Source organism: Cupressus sempervirens, chromosome 2 (assembly GCF_028749045.1).
Source record: "Cupressus sempervirens isolate cs-2001-9-10 chromosome 2, ASM2874904v1, whole genome shotgun sequence".
In the NCBI taxonomy this organism is placed as follows: domain Eukaryota; kingdom Viridiplantae; phylum Streptophyta; class Pinopsida; order Cupressales; family Cupressaceae; genus Cupressus; species Cupressus sempervirens.
This window is the reverse complement of record NC_143119.1, coordinates 55,856,077-55,864,123: the sequence shown is the minus strand read 5'-3', so window position 1 is coordinate 55,864,123 and position 8,047 is coordinate 55,856,077.

Below are 8,047 nucleotides of genomic sequence, written 5' to 3'. Positions count from 1 at the left end.
TCAGAATCTACATTCTTGGTAGGTGTGTGTGTTGTATCCTTCTCCCCAAATAGAAACTGATACTCATAATTATCATCAATGATATTAAGATAAAGATTCTTGCACATGATGCAAGTATGGGGCACACAAACATGTGATGTACTCACTAATGATGAACTTGCACCAACATCATCAACACAAGGAGGCAACACTAACCTAGTCTTGGAGATCAATAGGTTACTCAATCTATGGATGCCTCTAGTAGTTTGAGAGATATCCCCTCCAATGATATCATGCTCTGGAGGAGGGGGGAAGATATTAGTAGGGGGGGAAAAGTTCCAACTTTCTTCTACTAAGGAAAGGGACTATCTTGGGGAGCTCCTCCTCCTATGCCCATGTTAAGCATCATGCTCTAGTAGTTCACATTGAGGCCCAACAAAAATACAACATAACTTTTTTTAATTAAATAGAATGAGACATCTAAATTGTTGTGTGGTTTTTTGTCAAAAACCATCAATCAGTTATCCCAAAATTTTTGCACGCATAGCCTCATTTGTGCACCATTTGATTGATAATGTTTTGATTATTTTATTGTTTTACCAAGTTTTGTGTTCACAAAAAGGTTAATAATATCATCTTTGGTTATGTTTAGGGTTGCAACCTCATCATAGTCCAATTCGTCATCAAATAGGGCATGCATTTTTTCATGCTAGTGAAGAGAAACTTATTGCTAATTGGTGAGTGTCTAGATATTATCCACTATGGTGTTTAACATAAATAACATAGGAGACAATGTAGGTATATTATTATATGTGGCTTGAAAACCCCTCAGTTCGGTAAAATTTTCTTTTATCAAATCTTCAATTCGAGGAGGGTTTTGAGGGGTAGTGGATTCATTGGTGGAGGTTGAGGATTTTGACAGGGTTGTGAAATGCTTGGTAGAGGGTTTTGAGGAATATTGTTTCATGGTTCATTGTTACCACCATCATTTGGGTTAGTTGTGCCTATTAAATTGGAAAGAATTCAAAAATTACTAATTGTATTGATAGTTTATAATTAAAATGAAAAAAAACTTTGATTTCTATATAAAAAACCTAATTTTAAATAGAATTAAATGAAAAAATTCAAATAAACCAAAAATTTCACTTATCTTTGATGGATTTAGGTGAGAAAAGATTGTATACCTTATCTTGGATTGTATACACGATATGAGGACCAAACAACAACTCAAAAAATGAACTAATGATGAAAAATGACGCTCGGGTTTATATTTTTTATTTTGTGGTCATAGGTTTTGGGTACCCAATCTCATATTAGGTAACCCAATAATATCAAATACCCAATATTAGATAGGGTACTCAAAAAGGTATTGTATTACTTTTTGCTTTGGTATCAAGATAGGTGGGACAAAGTCAAAATAGATTTTGAAATACTTTAAGACATTTTAAAACTATAAATTTTTCATACCGCCATTTTTTGGCACACCATGATCCTACACATACACATTATTAGAAGGGTTAAGCCTGAGCTTGGAACTTGGTATCAAGAAATTGGTTATTGAAGGAGATTCTCAAGTTATTTTGAAAATAATTAAGAAAAAAGGAACTTTGAATTAGCAATTTAATTCCAAATTAGAATAGGTTTTAGAATTAATGGACAAATTAGAGTTAGTCTAGCTTTTGCACATATATAGGGAAGGCAACAAAAAAGTGGATGCTTTAGCAAATGTAGCAGTTAACGATAGCTATTGGTGTAAATAAGTATTTACTTATTACACTTTACTTAAGTTTAATTAAGTTAATGCATTATTTTATTATATTACATTATTTTATTATTTCTTGGTGAGACACTTAGGAGTTTGCGTACTTTTATGAGTTTTCATGTTGACAACTTAGAAGTAAGAAACTCTAATTTAGCCCATGGTGTCTACAACACTGGAGTTTTCATAATTAATTGAGTTGTCATGTAGATAACACAGTTATTAGCACTCTTAATTAAGCACAGGGTGTCTACAACATTATTTTGTATGCTACACCTTTGTAGGCTTATCCTCTCATCATCGCAATAACTCCTATTCTTAATGGAGGATAATCCACTTCTGGTGAACATGTGTCTGGTTGTATGACTTATTAGTATACTAATTTCTAGGCATTCTAGAAGCATTCTAGAGGCCTTTATATATAGACACTCCTAGTGTACTTTCACATTGTACAAAACATTGAATGACAATAAATCAATTTTGGATATTGTTATTCTGATCATACCTTGTTGGTCTACTTTTTTGCTTGTGCTTAAGTTCCTTGATCTTGGGTGATTTTTCCCTAAGTTGAATTCTTATTTGGTATCATAGCTATACCAAATTCTTACATGGTATCAAAGCTCTTGGAGAATCTCTCTTCACATAGGTGTTCAAGACCATCTTGTTGCTTTAGCATCTCAGCTTGAATCTAGAGTATCGCTATCATTAGGAGTGTCTAGAGCCAAATCTGACCTCACCATTGCGTCTGGAATGCTAATTCGATGAAAATTGGCTATAAATTTGACTACCCTAGCCCAAAGTTGATCGTGAAGCAATTTTTTTTTGCAAATCGGCACCCAAACGCCCCAATTTGCAAGTTTGGGTATGATCTTTTAGATCTACAATTTAATTTAATTCAGATGAGTATTTTCCTATAGATTTTTGAAAAAAAAATTCATCAATTTCCCTTGCAGAGAATTTTTTTTTTACAAAACAAGGCAGTGACACCCCAGCCTGCAGAGAATATTTGAACAAAATATTCTTCATTTATTAATTGGTGGGCTATTCAAAAAATTTTGGACCAGACTACACATCCACTCATGGCAAGCACAACAAATCGACAAACTGAATTCACATCAACCGAAGCAAACAAGCCCGATGGCTCCTTTTATTATACCCCCAGACAACTTTCCTTTTACATAGACTCAGAGTCAATCCCACCACAAATGTGGGATTAAACTCCCAAAATTTTGGCAGATGATAAAATGAATTTTGGCCTTGCGATTAGTGCTTTCAGCAATGGCAAAAAATATCGATGATGTTGCTAGTCCTGACATGTTTAGCTTCTTCTGATTCTGGTAACCATGGTTGGTTCGTCTACGACTATTTAACTTTCCAACACCTATGATCCAAATTTTGACAATAGTGATTCATAGATCTGATACAACAATTGACGTAGACTGACGACCCTGCCACGTTCGCACACCCATCCAATCAGCACATATGTGGACTACCTTATTGTCAGCATTTAGACACATCATTTGACTCAAACCTGACACATCATCTACCACCTAGACCTTCCATACTGCCACAAAGACCTGCAATGCCACCCTTTCATACTTGGTCGTACCTTTCCATGTGTACTAACTATACTGCCACGTCACTAGGAGGGGTAATTTTTGCCATGTCAGCATTTCATGGTGGTAAATTTGGCAGTCTTCAGATCATCATTTCTAGGCATCTTATAACTACTAAGATAACCATTTGACCGTCAAATTTAAGCTCACAATTTTCTGCCTAGACCCCTCTCCAAATTCAATTTTGATTTGGCAGCCCAACTTTGGGAAGCCATAACTCGGTCATCCAGACTCCAAATCAGGTGCAATTTTTTTAAATTTTGGGTAGAATTTCCTGAATTCTTCATTGGTGTTGTTCTTTTCTAGTTTTGGTGCATGAATTTGTTAGAAATTGTATCTTTTGGCGATTGTACCTTTCTAATCCTACATTTTGCAACTTGAAACACTCCGTACAGGCACATCTAGACTCTTTTTCAAGTTCTATTTTTTTGAAGGTGCATAATTTTTTGTTTACTTTCCAAATCTGTATTCAGATAATAGGGTTGTGTGGACATAAATATCACTTTCAACATTAGGGCCTTTTCTACATTGTATTTCTTTTCAGAATTGTTGTATATCTAAGCTATGTGCTTAGTTCCAGCTTTGGACCTCAAAAGGCAGTTGTAACCAACAAAATTAGAAGCCCATCTTATACATTTTGATAAGTGGCCAATTGTACATGCACCGCCTATAAAGCATTGAATCATTCATTAGCAGAGGGGGGGGGGTGGGGGGGGGGGGGGGGGGGGGGGGGGTTGGGAATTCTTTCATTTTTCTTGCATTTTGGGGATTACATTGATTAGTCCATCATGGAAGAGGAAGATTTAATTACCTTGACACTAGAAAACTATCAAGAATGGAGTCAATTGCTTATCCCATATCTTAGTCAGCATAATGCACTACCATATGCGAGAGGACTTTTATATGATTAGGACACATGGTCCATCCTTTGTTGTACACTCTTTCTATTTATGGATCTGAAGGTTATGGATTCACTTGATGACGTGAAGTCAAAAGATTTATATGATATTTGGATCCATCTTTGGGAGCTTTATGGAGATCCACATACTTCTCCATTCCCAAAAGATCTAATACCTCCAGTTGTAGCTCCATCCTCTCCAAATGAGATCACTCCTCCAGATGCTCTCGTTGCTCCTACTAATCTTGTTCCAACCATAGATGCTTCGGATTCAATGCAGTAGGAACCTTCATGTCTTCCTACTTTACCTTCATGCAATGACTTGCTTCTTGACATTGCATAGTTGTTCATGGGGTCTCACATTGAAGATCTAAACAACCAACAAGTTCAACCCCACCTAGCATTCATAAAAGGGATATTCAAGTTGAATAAAAAGATGAGACAAAGAAGAAGGAGGAGACTGCAATACAAACATTGGTTGCATTACCAAAATTTGGTACTCCAACACAAACTCTTCAGCAACCGAGCACAGATGGATTACAGTTGCAAATCAGGACACCAGGCTCGAGCTCATCAAAGGCAGTCAGGAAACTTCACTATGGAGTTCTTGAGCTTGATGAAGAAATAAAGATCCCATATTATGAATCAAGCACTCTTACCGAAAAAAAGACTAATGAAATTCAGAGTGCATTGGACAAAAGAAGGAAACAAGAAGCACTAAGAAAGGAATACAAGCATAAGCTTACATTGAATGAAATTAAAGATATATTTATAGAAGCTTTTTGCTCACAATCTCCAGATGAGTCAAGACCAATCATGGAACAAATATCTGATATAGTTGACCAGGTGACTAATGAAGACCAGGAAACAAATGCTAGATTGCTTGAATGGTCAGAAAAGAAGTTCCAAGGTAAAGTAAATAGTAAAATATCCGATGATATAGCACTGTCTAAAGAAGAACTGGAAAAGAAAGTTATAACAATTAAAATTGTACTAGGAAATATCTTTTCCCTATACAACAAGTTGTGTGATTTTTCCACATTCACACAGGACACTAGCCAGAAAATACTGAGCTTGGAAAACAATTTGAAAATTTCTAGCATGCAACTCCCCACAGATCCAGCTCAGAGTGAGAAGCATTTTGTCCAATCGATTCACACACAAAGAGAGTTAGCTGTCTTAGCAGTAGAGGAGGCAACCACAAAAGAAAAATTGATACAAATTCAATCGTCAGTTACTCCTCATTTGGAATTACTTTACAAGGAGCAGATAAATGCAGAAACAGTCCTCGGGAAAGACCCCAATCTTTCTTCATCTGATGGACTTGTACACCTAGTAGCAGAGATTTCCATCCAGCATAAGACATTAGATGTCGCATTAGCAAATTGGGATGCAGCTCTGAAGGTACTCCTTGAAGTAAACAACACATTTTTGGCAAGTATGGCATTTCATTGTAAAGACCCTTGACATAAGTGTCAAAAAGGGGGAGAATAAGTAATAAGAATAAGAGTTAAGTACAAGAATGAAATGATAAGTATAATAAAAGGGAGAGATAGAAAAAAGGGGGAGATAGCAAATTTTGAGCAAATTTTGAGATAGAAAATTTTGAGAGCAAATTTTCAATGAAGGATAAATTACTGAGTCACGTGGATCTTAATTAAGTGTTTTTTCCACTCATGTCAAAGGGGGAGATTGTTAGCTTAAAGAATAAATTTGACAACTGAGTGTCAATACAATTAACCAAGATCAAAAGTAAGTGCCGAGTAAGATAAAGTGTCGAGTGATAACAAGTGCTGAGTGCAATAGGTGCCGAGTGATAACAAGTGCCGAGTGCAATAGGTGTCGAGTGTTAATAAGTGTCGAGTACAACATGTGCCGAGTGTTAACAAGTGCTGAGTACAACATGTGCCGAGTGATACAGTTTTGTTCATATGCTGAGCTATCCAGGAAACAGCATGTGCCGAGTATCAGAAATACTTTAGGAGCCGAGTAACTCAGTAGATTAGCATAAAAGTTTGGAATTGCACAAACTATGATGCAAACAACCAACAGAAGGTAAACTTTGAGGGATTTAATGATAAGATCGAATCTTTTATTTTTCCTATGTAATTTGCATGCAGCCAATAAGAAAATGCTAAAGGCATGCAACCAATCAGAAAAAGATAAGTATTGAGCGAGAAATTGAGATTCAATATGGATCGTAGATCCAAATCAAACCCTAAGTCTTTGAATTCTTTATAAGGAAGACAAAATTTCATTGTAAATATACATATGAAAGGATATACAAGGGTGCATAAGAAAATCTATTTTCAGAAGCAAGGGTTATTAGATCACAAAGGATCAAGATCAGGAGAAGGCGGAAAAGGAGCCTGCATTCAACAATCAAGGATTGTAATCTATCAGGTTTATTGTATCTAATACTCTCTAGCAATTGTATTAGAATAAAAATCCTATGGTGATAGGTTAGCCTTACAACTATTTTGTAAGATCCTTATGAATAGGTGATTAAAATCCTTTAACCGGGTGACACTTCATGTTAAGTGTTTGTAAATCCTCTAACCAGGTCACTATTAATACAGTGTAAAGCCTTTAACAGGGCAGGCCTTTAATAGGGCAAACCATCAGAAATGGTTGAACAATATTGCTACAGTAAATTTTTGTGGGTATCATCCCCACCTTAGTTTTACCTTCTTATTTCTGGAGGGTTTCTGGGTTACCAAAATTTCGGTGTTATGAGTTATTGATGCATGAGTTTTGTTACATGTTTATTTACATGCATGCAACGTACTTTAAGTTAGAAGTTTTATTGGCTAAAGTTTGATACTTATGATTCACCCCCCCCCCCCCCCCCCCCTCTCATAAGTACTCTTTCCATATTTGAATATTCCAACAACAACAATGTCCACTAGTAAATTTAGCCCTAAATTTTGACGAGAAAAGGTCGCAATTTTGACCAAAGTTGGTTGAATAGACAACTAAACCTGTCATCGATATTTTTTTGTCAATTTTTCATCACAGTCATTATGCATCAATTTTTTTACTTTAAAAAGGTTGACTTACCAACGAGAGGTTCATCAATTTCCTTAGTCCAACCTGAACTCTTATTTCCTCATTTGTGTCCATCATTAGTCAAAATTTTGACGAACACCCCTTGACTTTTTTTTTGGTGAAGCCAAACCTTTGACGACAAAAATGACCAACCGGCATCAAAATTGTGACCAAGATCCCTTCAATCTTCTATGGTGGTGCCATACCATGGATAGTAGAATTGACCAACCGTCATCAAAATTGCGACCAAGACCCCTTAATTTTCTACGATGGTACCATACATTCGATGGAAAAGGAAAGACATATTCGTCAAAATTGAGACCAATGCTTGGTAGAAATTTAGACAGGTTGTGCCAATTATTGGAAAATCTTTGCTCTCATAGGAGCCTTCTAAACTGCACAAAATTTGATTCTAAAGCATAATTGCTCAGTGCATGAGACTCAAGGTATCATACACATTTCTACCTCCACACCATTGTTTTGTTCATCACATGATTTATTTTATACAAAACAATGGGAAGGAGGAAGAAATGTGCATGATATCCTGAGTCTCCACCAAGTAATTATGCTTTAGAATCAAATTTTGTGTAGTTTAGAAGGCTCCTATGAGAGAAAAGCCTTTGCAATAATTGTCACAGCCCATCTAAATTTTGGTTCTTGAGACACCATTGCTTGTGAAGATTGCAGGAAAAAATAAAATTAGGAAAGAATTATTTATTAGGAATGAAAGCCAATAACACTAACTAA